We start from the raw sequence: 14352 nt of genomic DNA on the forward strand, positions 1-14352 counted from the left end.
AAACTACATGCAAATCCAGCTAAAAGGCAAAAATTATAACCACAAAGAATTTATGTCAAGTGTTAATTTTATTCTAGAAAATATAGTCCTGTGATTCATCATGCCAGTAAGTCAAAGGTGAAAGAAAGCATATGGTCCTCTCCAGAAATGCCAAAAATGCATTTAATAAATTACAAAACCCATAATTCTTATTTAAAACTACAACAGAAACAAAATCGGTAGAAAATAGTTTTAATTAGTGATAGTAATGGGGTGTTACTACTCAGAAAAGAAAGAAAGAAACAGGCAGAAGCTGCAAGGCAGTCGTTTCAACTTAGGGAAGGTGCTCATTTCATTCAGGTAATTCCCTCCAGTCAAAGGTCCTTTCTGAATCAATTTGTCTACGAAATGACACCAAAGCACCAATCCCTCTGAATTTGTTCTATTTTTCCCAAACTTCGTTTCAGTTTTTTTAGTCAAATATTTTACAATAAATAAACAAACACATAACCATATAAATAATTGGGTATTACAGATGAAAACAAAGGATGGAAAAATAACTTTTGCATATTTGAAAAGCATTAACACATTTAAATTATAATAAATTCTTACCAGTCATTTTGTAAAAACTACAAAGTCCCAATAGATAATTGGCAAGACAATAGCCAATATGCATTTGAACAAATTCAGTACTGATGAAGACAAGTAAAAATCATTGATGCTAAATAAAATTGATAGTTTTAAAACTTGCTTAAGTCTTAAAGCTGATAGTAAAATAGGCACTCTCATGCACACTAATTGGGAGTGTAAATTACTACAGCCTTTATGGAGAGCAATCTGGCAATGTTTAAAAAAAGGACATTTTGATCTGGTAATTTAATCTGTTTAAAATGTAACTTAAATATTCACCAATTGTATTTATCACAGCATTACTTTTATGTAAGCACAAGTGTGAAATTAAGTATTAATGATGGTAAAACAGCTAAAGGAGAGAAATACTGTACAATCTTTTCAAAAGGATAGTGCAGAGATATTACAAATTATTATTTTGGAATATTTTTAGTGTCCCAAGAAAAAGCTAATGCTAAAATGTTAAATGAAAAAGACACAATATATTACTATATGTAAAGTACTAATATAGTAGATATTTCAAATATATGCACACACACATATACAGAGAGAGTAATAGTACACACATCTATGCCAAAATTTTAATAGTGACTAATTATGTTTACTGTAATGTGGGATGATCTTTCTATTTATATTATATGTATTTTCTAATTGTCTAAAATAACTTTTTAATTTTCTTTATAATCAGGAAAAAAATTAAAGTTGATTTCAGTAAATTATATAACCTTTGAGTCAGTAATTAGTCCTTTAAGATTTTGCTCAAAGAAATAATCCTCAAGGAAGAATACGTGTGCATAAACATGTTCATTTAAATATTAATTTAAAAACTAAAATTTTACAATTTTTTAGGTATTTGGTATTTAAATTTTTAAAAATAATTATAAATTCTTAACCCTGAAATTGCCAGCCAAGTATATCATGATAAAAATGATTTTTTTCTGTAACATATTATGGAAAAATGTGAGTGGTAGATGTGTATGTGACTTAATTTCTTACATGAAGCTGAACAGCAATGTAAGTGTGGACACTGAGGTTTCCAGCACAGCTCTAATGACTACATTTGGACAACTACTTGTATAAACCAAGGTTCCTTCGACATTGTGGTAGCATCTTTCTTGTTTAGATCATTTTTTTTTTTTTTGAGACAGAGTCTCGCTCTGTAGCCCAGGCTGGAGTGCAGTGGGGCAGTCTCGGCTCACTGCAACCTCTGCATCCTTCACGCCATTCTCCTGCCTCAGCCTCCCGAGTAGCTGGGACTACAGGTGCCCACCACCACGCCTGACAAATTTTTTGTATTTTTAGTAGAAACGGGTTTTCACCATGTTAGCCAGGATGGTCTTAATTTCCTGACCTCATGATCCGCCGGCCTAGGCCTCCAAAGAGCTGGGATTACAGGCGTGAGCCACCGCACCAGGCCGTTTAGATGACTTTTGTTTTGTCACTATCATCCAGAAGCTTTATTAGATATGAGGAAATGAAAACTGGACCCTCATCCAAGCTTTGTAATCAGAGATAAAAGGAAAACTAAAATTATTTACTTATTTTATCTCTAACCCTATGCTACTTAAAGACACTGCAAAGCAAAAGAAAAATGTTACACCTTGTGGAAATATCCAAAATTATGAAAAAGAATCACATAAGAATTTCATAAACACAATCCTGGTACTGAGAGTAGAGAGATTGACTAGAAAATTTTCCTTTTAGCTGCACTTGGTAGATCTTTCAAAGTTCATGATTAAATTAAACTCCTTTCAAGTCCTCACCTCTTATAATTGCAATCACTCATTTAGAATTCATCTCTGAATAAAAATTAAGGGTAGAAGCATTTTATGTTCCAGAAGATATGGGTGAAATTGCAAAATCTTTGCCTGTGTGTCTTCATCCATAGAATAAGATAACAGTAGTTCTCACGGTTTCTATTTTATAGAAGAAATATCCAAGATACGAGAACCCAACCTGCGCGAGGCAAATAATAGTTTTCACATTTTTTAATTTCTGTTAACCAGTTGCATACATACTGTCAAAATCAGGATTACTTCACTGGCAGGCAAACTGCAGACACTTACAGAACCACAGTCAGAAGGGCACCGTGCTTGATTTAATGCTTTACTGTCGCTATCTTAAAATTTTTAACAATTTTTAAACAAGGGCCTTTAAGTTTTCATTTCTCATTTGACCTCACGAATTATATACCTGGTGCTGGCCAACATAACTAATGTATGAACTCTTACTTTTATGTAATCCAGGGCACATGATTTAGGCCTGTTAATGAAGTTTGTGATTGCCATTTTTCACATATTCTCTATAGGATAAGAAAATATATATACATATGAATTGTCTGGTGGATTTTAAAAGAGTGGAGTCTGTGCTTTGGTCTAAAAGATTTGAAATCTTCCTAAAGATTTAGGGTGATTTTAGGAAATAATAATTTACAATTTATAAAATTGAACAATGTATGTTAACGGCACTTTGTAGTCCAAAAGGTGCTCTGCTGGAAATACTTTATATAAGTAATGAAGATGTAAGAAAAGTTTATGCAATTTCTTGTGGCAAAGCAGAACACTTGCATATTAGTAAAGGAAGTCACAGTATGCAAACTTCTGCAAAGTTAAGAAATTTGATTTATTTATTTATTTATTTATTTTTATTTTTTTCAAGAGGGAGTCTTGCTGTATTGCCCAGGATGGAGTGTAGTGGCATGATCTCGGCTCACTGCAAGCTCCACCTCCCGGGTTCACACCATTCTTCTGCCTCAGCCTCCCAAGTAGCTGGGACTACAGGCGCCCGCCACCATGCCCAGCTAATTTTTTTGTATTTTTAGTAGAGACGGGGTTTCACCATGTTAGACAGGATGGTCTCAAACTCCTGACCTTGTGATCTGCCCTCCCAAAGCGCCTCCCAAAGTGCTGGGATTACAGGCGTGAGCCACCACGCCTGAGCAAGAAATTTGATTTTCATAGTAATAGAATAATTATTCATTTAGTTTCATCGTGTAGCAAATGACTACTACTGTATGTATATGCTTTTAAAGGTCCCACTTTGTAAAAAACACAGTACATTAGAGGGCACAACTTTTTATCTATCTCATTCAAGTCTTAAAGGATCAGGATCAGATTTTTGAACTGGATCTGACAAGAAATTGATGGCAAATACAGAAGAGAGGAGTGTTTCGTTCTGTAAGAATTCCATAGCAAATGATTTTTAAGAGGCCTCTTTCTAGGTCAGCACTTTGCGCGTGGTTTTTGAAAGTTCTAGTTAAAATATGCTGCAAACATTAAAATAATAAATGACATTAATCTGGACATATTTCAAATATGTTTTATACATTATAACTGTGTATTGATATCTATATCCAAAATCTTTTTATAACTTGTCACTCTATATAAATTATAAACAAGATATGATGACATTTGAACAAATAACCTATGACAGTAGTTATTCTGGCAATTTCCAGAAGTAAATTGTTGCAGAAATTAAGGAAAAGGGTGTTTATTATTAATTTTACAAAAGTTACTACTCCACTAAAAGCAGGAAATAGCAGCCAAATTTTTAAAAACTGCTGTGTATATTGCAGACTGTTTTGGCCTGCCTGCCTCAGACTAGTAAAAGGAATGTTAAAACATTTACAAGTGAACCTCCAATCACTGTCTATAGTAGCTGTCTGAATGGGCTAGCCAATGTGGTAAAATGAGACAGGAGGGGAAAAAAGGAGGCACAGAATGGGCCTATGGTAACACCTCACCACAAACTTACAATAGACCCTTATGTCTGAAAATTGGTAAATGGGTAAATTTAGAGACCAACAAAACCCAACATATAGGCATTAGTTCAATTATTAAATTTATCATACTGTTGAAGTATGGAAGATTAAAATGCTTAGACTAGGTAGGGCGCAGTGATTCATGCCTGTAATCCCAGCACTTTGGGAGGCTGAAGAGGGTGGATCGGTTGAGGTCAGGAGTTCGACATCAGCCTGGGCCAACATGGCGAAACCCTGTCTCTACTAAAAATACAAAAATTAGCAGGGCGTAGCAGTGCATGCCTGTAATCCGAGCTACTTGGGAGGCTGAGGCAGGAGAATCACTTGAACCCGGGAGGCAGAGGTTACAAGGTTACAGTGAGCTGAGATTGCGCCATTGCACTCCAGCCTGGTTGACAGAGCTAGACTCCATCCCTCCCTCCCAAAAAAACAAACAAACAAACAAAAAAATGCTTAGAATAAAAATATGAATTGTCGAAAGTCCTGAAAGTTTTTTAAAATGAAGGTAGTATTAAAACAACAATGAATTCCAAAATAGTGTTTTAAAAAAGAATAATATTCTTCATATAGGTCTTATATCATTATTATTACTTTAATTGGCATAAAATTGTATGTATTTAGTGTGTACAATATATTGTTCTGAAGTATATACATATGGTAGAATGATAAACTCTAGGTAATTAACATATGCATATTTAAAATTTCCTCTCAATTTAGACACAAATATTGTTCTGATTACATGTCTGTTTTTTGTCAAGATAGATAAAAGTTAGTTGTTTTGTACATTTATTTTAAATCCAGTCATTTCACTAAATGTTTTTATTTGTTTCAACAAATTTTTAATTGTTATTAGATATTCTATGCATGCGACCGTATTAACTCTGAGTAAAAACATGTTTTAATATTTATACTTACTATTTGATTTTCATGGCTTATACCATTGTCTGTAGGATCTGAGTCATAAATAGTTTATTTTGAATTAGTTTCCATAAATTCTTATTTTTCTTAGTGTTTTAATTAGTCATGCTTGCTAAAAATATCAATTTTTGGCTTTTGTTGACAAATCACATGGTAATATTTTAACTGTTGATTTTCAGGGGATAGCAATAAAATCCTAGCTCACTATATGTAAAAAAAAAAAAAAAAAAAAAAAAAGTTGAATCTCTAAATTACATTGCATACAAAAGGACATTCTGAATAACTTAAGATCTGAATGTGAATAGTAATAATTTATAATGGAGAAAATATAGAATAATGTTTTTGTAACTTTGGAATGAAGAAAAATTACTTAAAATCCACATTTATTAAGAGTTTAAAGTTAATTGGTATGAATATAGCAAAATTAAAGATATGTTTAATGTAGTACATCATGGACAATATTGACAAAGAAGATATTAGCAACATTAAAAACCAACAAGGGCTCTTTGTTACAGCAGTTTTGGAAATAAATTTGGTAGTATTTAGAGACATAATGTATACAGACAGTTTATAATTCAGGGACCCAAACCTGGTTATGTCCGGAAGAAATTTTCACATGGATTACTAAGTGGATATACCAAAGGCAGTTTATTGTAGGTCTTTCTGTGTTATTTAGAAATTAGAAGCAACCTACATGCTCATCACTATAAGAAAAAAAATTTAAATATTTTAAGTTCTTCTAGTGGAATGTACTATGAGTTAAAATCAGTGAACTGAATGAACATACAATATACATAGAACTCAAAGTAGGCATTAAGTTTTAAAAAGAATACTAAAGTGGATGTATAGCAAAATAAAATTAAAATATACACATTTAAAGCAACACTGCATATTCTATGTAACATATGCATCCAAGATGTTGTAACAGATACAGCATCTAAAAGGAGTGTGGGTGATGAACAGAAGGATCTGCTAACCTTCAGTTTTGGTAGAGGGAAGTGGATCCTCTTCTTCAAAGTTTAGAAAGAATTTTTATACAAAACTATCTTGATGTTATTTGTGTATTTTGGGGGGGGGGTGCTTTAAAATAACTTCAGCCTCATCAAAACATTTACAGGATAGTGAAAAGAAATTCCATATTTGCAATCCTCCATCATCCAGATAATCCAGGATTTTACCATATTTGCCTTATTATTCATTAGTCACAATGCCTCATCCACATTTAGTACTTTAGTATTTTTCCTAAGAATGGCACTCTCCCCAATAACCACAATACAACCATCAATATAAAGTAGCGAACAGCAATTTAATTCTGCCATCTAATTTAAAGATCCTGTCTAAATTTTGCTGATTATCTCAACTATAGCCTTCATAGATCTAAGATCCAACACAGGATTGCTAATTGTATGTAGTTATCAAAACTGTCTGGTCTCTTCAATCAATAAGAGTTTTCCAGTCTCTTGTTTTTTTATAAATATTGATGTTTTTTAAGAACACTGGCAAGTGGTCTTTAAAATATGCCTAGATTTGTGTTGCTATGCTCATTCCACATGATCATATTGAAGATGCTCAACCATAGTAGGAATCTTACAGAAGCAGTGCTATGGTTTTCTCTATATATTATATCAAGAGGCACGTTAAATAAATGTTAACTTAAATCACTTGATTTGAAGGTATATTCCAGTTACTCCACTAAAAAGTAATTATTATTCGTTGGCATTCTAATGAATTTGAGGGCATACTACTCTACACTATGAATTTATTTATATAATGATTCATATCACTAAGTGTCATGGGATGAATTGTGTCCCAACTCCTGTTCTGACCCTTAGTACCTAAGAATGCGACTGTATTTGGAGACATGGTATTTACAGTGATAAGTTAAAATGAGGTCATTATGGTGGACCCTAATATGACCAGTATTCCTATAAAGGAATTTGGACATAGACATTTACAGAGGGAATATATGTGAAGTCACAGGAAGAAGACAGTCATCCACAAACCACATAGATAGGCCTCAAACAGATCTTTCCTTCATAACCTTGAATCAATACCTTGATCTCAGACATCTAGCATGCAGAACTATGAAAAAAATAAGTTTATGGTTTTTTAAGCCACCCAGACTGCAGTACATTTATGGAAGCCCTAGCAAATTAATGTACTATGGACTCATGTATTAGGTTATAATATGTTATAATTATTTAGTCTTCACATTAGCTCAGGTCTGATCAAAGTCACTTAAAGCTGGCTTCTGTGTATCTTATGTTTCTTCATTTGTTGAATACTTTCTCAATTTATAGCACAATGTTTTTCAGATCCCTCTTATACTTTTCTTGCCTTGGACCTGGAAGTCCCAATTCTTTCTAGGGTTGAAGGTCATTCAGAAAACATGATCTAGATGCTGTATTATTGGCGTGATGCCACTCCCAGGACTACTCTGTGGATAGAGCAAGTAGGGGAAAAATGTATCAATATCTATCTATCTATACATATATACACACATATATACATATATAGTGTCTGTATCATCCATCTGTACACATATAATACATATGTAATATTATAGATTATATGTGATATATGTCCATCATTTGTTTTTCCATATATAATATGTATATGTGTATCACCTGTCTCTCCATGCATAATATATATAAATAAAGATTCTGGACCAGGTACAGTGGTTCATGTCTGTAATCCCAGCATTTTGAGAGGCCGAGATGGGAGGATCATTTGAACTCAGAAGACTGAGACCAGTCTGGGTAACATAGTGACACCTCATCTCTAAAAAAAAGCCAAAAAATTAGCCAGGGTGTGGTAGTGTGCACCTGCAGTCCCAGCTACTCAGGAAGCTGAGGTAGGAGGCTCACTTGAACCTGGGAAGTGGAAGTTGCAGCAAGACATGATTACACCATTGCACTCCAGCCTGGGTGACAGAAAAAGACCCTGTCTTAAAAGAGAATAATAAATAAAAATACTTACCAAAATAAGTCTGTATTCATGTATGTAAAATATGTGTGTATATACATATGCAAATGATATACAGTAGTTTCCTGTTACCTGCGAAGGATATATTCCAAGACCCCCAGGGCATATCTGAAACTATGGAGAGTACCAAACCGAAAATATACTGATTTTTCCATGCATACATACCTGTCATAGTATTTCATTTATAAATTAGGCACAATAATAGGTTAACAACAATAATAATAAAACAATTATTAAAATATACCGTAATAAAAGTTATGTTAAGTGAATGTAGTCTCTCTCTCTCTCTCTGTTTCTCTTATTGCTATACTCACTCTTCTTGTGATCTGTCTATCTGATATCTGAAATGGTAAGTACCTAATTGGTGGTTAGTATATACAATAGGTATATTTTTGACAAAGAGTTGATTATAGTCAGGTAGGAAGAGGTCCGAAGACAAGAGATCTCATCAAGCTACTAAAAATGTTGCACAATTTAAAATTTGGGGGAGGGAGGGGCCAAGATGGCCAACTAGAAACAGCTGTGGTCAGAGGCGCCCACCTAGAAGAACGAAAAGGGCAAGTGAATCCTGCACCAGCAACTAAGGTATCCAGGTTCTCTCACTGGGACTGACTAGGTAGTTGCTGCAACCCACGGAGAGTGAGGAAAAGCAGGGTGGAGTAATGGCTCACCTGGTAACCGCACAGAGCAAGGGAAGCTCACACCCCTAGCCAAGGGAGGCGGTGGGTGATTGTGCTACCCTGTCCAGGAAACCACTCACTTTTTCCATGGATCTGTGCAACCTGAGGATCAGGAGTTCCTCTCGTGAGCCCACGCCACAAGGGTCTTTGGTCCCAAGCACGGAGCTGTGCAGATTATGTGCAGCTCTTTGGCTGGAGACTGCTTAAGACTACCTAGCTCCTGGGAGGAGGGGCAGATGCCATCCCTTCAGCTGCCTGCTGCTTAAGTGGACTGAATTCCCAGGGGGAGAGGGAGCGCCATTACTTCAGCTGCTTGCTGCTTAAGAGGATTGAGCTCCCAGTGGGAGGGGCAGCCGCCATAACATCAGCTGCCTGCTACCTAAGGCAATGGAGCTCCTGGGGAGAGGGGCAGCAGCCATCACTGCAGCTTCATTCTGCCATTTTCCCTTGCCCGTGCTGGGGAGACTGGGCGGTTTGGACCCAGGTGGAATTCCCCACAGCACAGAAAGCGGCTGTGGCAGACTGTGGCCAGAGTGCTTCTTTAGGCAGGTCACAAACCCATCCCTCTTTACCAGGCAGGGCCTCCCTGCAGGAACTTCAGAAACTCCAACCAGAGGTTTAAAGAACTCTGATATCCCTGGGATGGAGCCCCTGGGGGGGGTGCCGCCACAGCCTCCGTGGATCAGTGGACTTAGTCTGTTCCACTGCTGGCTCTGAGGAATCCCCGCAGTCTGGAAGAATGGGATGCCCCCCAGTACAATGCATCACCTCCACCAAGGGCAGCCAGACTGCTTCATTATGTGGGTCCCTGATCCCTTGCCTCCTGACTGGGTCACACCCCAACAGGGGTCACCAGTCACATTATACCAGAGCATTCCCGATGGCATCAGGTTGGTGTTCCTTTGCGGGAAGTCAGGGACCCAGAATGGAGGGACTGGCTGGAGCCGCAGCAGAGGAACATAAATTGTGAAGATTTCATGGACATTTATCAGTTCCCAAATAATAGTCTTATAATGTCTTATGCCTGTCTTTAATTTCTTAATCCTGTTATCTTCATAAGCTGAGAATGTACATCACCTCAGGACCACTATTGTATAAATTAATTGTAAAACATGTGTGTTTGAACAATATGAAATCAGTGCACCTTGAAAAAGAACAGAATAACAGCGATGTTAGGGAACAAGGGAAGACAAGCATAAGGTCTGACTGCCTGCGGGATCAGGCAGAATAGAGCCATGCTTTTCTAATTACAGAGAGTCTATAAACGAACATGCAGGTAGGAGAGATATTGCTAAATTATTTTCCTAGCAAGGAATATAATATTAAGACCCTAGGAAAAGAATTGCATTCCTGGGAGGAGGTCTATAAAAGGCCACTCTGGGAGTGTCTGTCTTATGTGGTTAAGATAAGGACTGAAATACACCCTGGTCTCCTGCAGTACACTTAGGCTTATTAGGGTGGGGAAAAATCCTGCCCTGGTGAATTTGAGGTCAGACCAGTTCTCTGCTCTCAAACCCTGTTTTCTGTTATTTAAGATGTTTATCAAGACAATACACGCACAGCTGAACATAGACCCTCATCAGTAATTCTAATCGAACGTAGACCCTCATCAGTAATTCTAATTTTGCCCTTTGCCTTGTGATCTGTGCTTTACTCTTTGCCTTGTGATCTTTATTGGCCTCAGAAGCATGTAATCTTTGTAATCTACTCCCTGTTCCTACACCCCTCCCCTTTTTAAATCTCTAGTAAAAACTTGCTAGTTTTGTTGCTCAGGGGACACCACGGACCTACCAATATGTGATGTCACCTCCGGAGGTCCAGCTGTAAAATTCCTCCCTTTGTACTCTTTCTCTTTATTTCTCAGACCATCCAACACTTAGGGAAAAAAGAAAGAACCTATATTGAAATATTGGGGGTGGGTTCCCCACATAGTGCCCCTCTGGGACAGACCTCCCAGAGGAAGGAGCAGGCAGTCATCTTTGCTATTCTACAGCCTCCACTGGAGACACCTCCAGGTGCAGGAGGGATCCAGGTGAATAGGGTCTGGAGTAGACCCCCAGAAGACCACCCTTGGCAAACCACAGAAGCCCTATGGAAGCAGGGCCTGACAGTTAAAAGAAAGACAAACAAACAGGGAGAAAGCAACAACAACAACAGCATCAATAAAAAAGCCCCCACAAAAACTCCTTTCAAACGTCAGCAGCCTCAAAGATTGAAGCTAGATGAACTCCGAAAAACAAGAAAGAATAAAAAAATGCTGAAAACTCAAAATACCAGAGTGCCTCTTCTCCTCCAGATGATGGCAACACCTCATTAGCAAGGGCACAGAACTGAGCTGAGGCTGAGATGAACGAACTGACAGAAGTAGGCTTCAGAAGTTAGGTAATAAGAAACTTTGCTGAGCTAAAGGAGCATGTTTTCACCCAATGCAAATAAGTTAATAACCATGATAAAACATTACAGGAGCTGTAATTACAAAATAAACAGTTTAGGAAAAAAAAAATACGTAAATGATCTGATGGAGCTGAAAAACACCACAAGAGAACTTCAAAATGCAACCACAAATATCAATAGCTGAATAGACCAAGTAGAGGAAAGAATTTCAGAGATTGAATACTATTTTGCTGAAATAAAACAGGCAGACAAAATTAGAGGAAAGATAATGAAAAGGTACAAATAAAACCTCTAAGAAATATGGGATTATGTAAAAAAGCCAGACCTATGACTGATTGTGGTACCTGAAAGAGGCAGGGAGAATGGAACCAAGTTGGAAAACACACTTCAGGATATCATCCAGGAGAACTTCCCCAACCTAGCAAGAGAGGCAAATTCAGGAATTTCAGAGAACTCCAGAAAGACTCCATGAGAATCATAACAAACAATCTCTCAGAGCACAGCACGATCAAATTAAAACTCAAATCAAAAACACATAATAATCAGATTCTCCAAGGTCAAAATGAAGGAAATAATGTTATAGGCAGCCAGAGAGAAAGGCCAGGTCACCTACAAAGTGAAGCCCATCATAATAACCATGGCCCACTCAGCAGAAACCCTAAAAGCCAGAAGAGGGGGCAAATATTCAACATTTCCAAACCAGAATCGGCTATCTGGCCACACTAAGCTTCGTAAGCAAAGTAGAAATAAAATCCTTTTCAGAAAAACAAATTCTGAGGGAACTTATGACTACCAGGTTTGCTTTAGAAGAGCTCCTGCAGGAAGAATTAAATATGGAAAGGAAAAACCATTACCAGCCACTGCAAAAACACACTGAAGTACAAAGACCAAATTACACTATGAAGCAACTACGTCAACAAGTCTGCGAAACAAACAGCTAGCATCATGATGACAAGATCGAATTCACACATAATAATATTAACCTTAAATGTAAATGGGCCAAATGCTCCAATTAAAACACACAGAATGGCAAGCTGGATAAAGAGTCAAGACCCATTCATTATACTGTATTCAAGAGACACATCTTACACAAAGACACACATAGTTCCAAAATAAAGAGATGGAGGAAAATCTATCATGGAAATGCAAAGCAGAAGAAAGTAGGGGTTGCAATCCTAGCTTCTGACAAAAAAAGACTTTAAACCAACAAAGATCAAAAAACACAAAGAAGGGCATTAGATAGTGGTAAAGGGATCAATTCAACAAAAAGAGCTAACTATCCTAAATATATATGCATCTGATCCAAGACCACTGAGATTCATAAAATAAGTTATTAGAGACATATAAAAGATTTAGTCTCCCACACAATAATTGTGGGAGAGTTAACACTCCACTGTAAATATTAGATCATTGACACAAAACATTAGCAAAGATATTCAGAACTTGAACTCAGCTCTGGATTAAGTGGCCCCTGTTAGATAGCTACAGAACTCTCCACACCAAAACAACAGAGTATACATTTTTATTGGCACTACATGGCATTTACTCTAAAATTGATCACATAATTGGAAGTAAAATACTCCTCAGCAAATGCAAAAGAACTGAAATCATAACAAGCAATTTCTCAGACCAGAGCACAATCAAATTAAAACTCAAGACTAAGAAACTCACTCGAAACCACACAACCACATGGAAACTGAACAACCTGTTCGTGTTTTGATTCCTGGGTAAATAATGAAATTAAGGCAGAAGTCAAGAAGTTCTTTGAAACCAATGAGGACAAAGAAGCAATGTACCACAATCTCTGTGACACAGCTAAAGCAGTGTTAAGAAGGAAATTTATAGCACAAAATGCCAATATCCAAAAGTAAGAAAGATCTGAAATTGACCATCCTGACATTACCACTAAAAATAAACCAGAGAAACAAGAGCAAAAAAACCCCAGATCTAGCAGAAGAAAAGAAATGAGCAAGATCAGAGTGGAACTGAGATAGAGACAAGAAAAACCCTTTAAAATATCAACAAATCCAGGAAGCGTTTTTTGAAAAAAAAAAAAAAAATTAATAGATAGACACTAGTTAGACTAGCGAAGAAGAAAAGAGAGAAGAATCAAGTAGACAAAATAAAAAATGATAAAGGAGCTATCACCACTGACCCCACAGAAATAGAAACAACCATCAGAGAATACTATAAACACCTTTGTGCAAATAAACTAGAAAATCTAGAAGAAATAGAGAAATTCCTGGACACATATACCCTCCCAAGACTAAACCAGGAAGAAGCTGAATCCCTAAATAGATCAATAACAAGCTCTGAAATTGAGGAAGTAATACATAGCCTACCAACAAAAAAAGCCCAGGACCAGGCTGGGCATGGTGGTTCACGCCTGTAATCCCAGCACTTTGGGAGGCCAAGGCGGGTGGATCCCCTGAGGTCAGGAGTTTGAGACCAGCCTGATCAACATGGAGAAACCCTGTCTCTACTAAAAAATACAAAATTAGCCAGGCGTGGTGACACATGCCTGTAATCCCAGCTACTCTGGAGGCTGAGGCAGGAGAAGTGCTTGAACCTGGTAGGCAGAAGTTGTGGTGAGCCAAGATCACACCATTGCACTATAGCCTGGGCAACAGAGCGAGATTCCGTAAAAAAAAAAAAAAAAAAAAAAAAAAAAAAAAGCTCAGACCGGATAGATTTGTAGCTGAATCTGACCAGAAGTACAAAGAGGAGCTGTTACCACTTCTTCTGAAACTATTCTGAACAATGGAAAAGGTGGGACTCCTTTTATGGAGGCCAAAAATCATTCTGATACCAAAATCTGGCAGAGTTACAACAAAAAAGAGAAAACTTCAGACCAATATATCTGATGAACATTGATACAAACATTCTCACTAAAATATTGGCGAACTGAATCCAGCAGCACATCAAAAACTTACACTCTATGATCAAGTCAGCTTCATCCCTGGGATGCAAGCCTGGTTCAACATACACAAATCAATAAATGTAATT

This window comes from Rhinopithecus roxellana, chromosome 18 (genome assembly GCF_007565055.1).
Source record: "Rhinopithecus roxellana isolate Shanxi Qingling chromosome 18, ASM756505v1, whole genome shotgun sequence".
NCBI lineage: Eukaryota > Metazoa > Chordata > Mammalia > Primates > Cercopithecidae > Rhinopithecus > Rhinopithecus roxellana.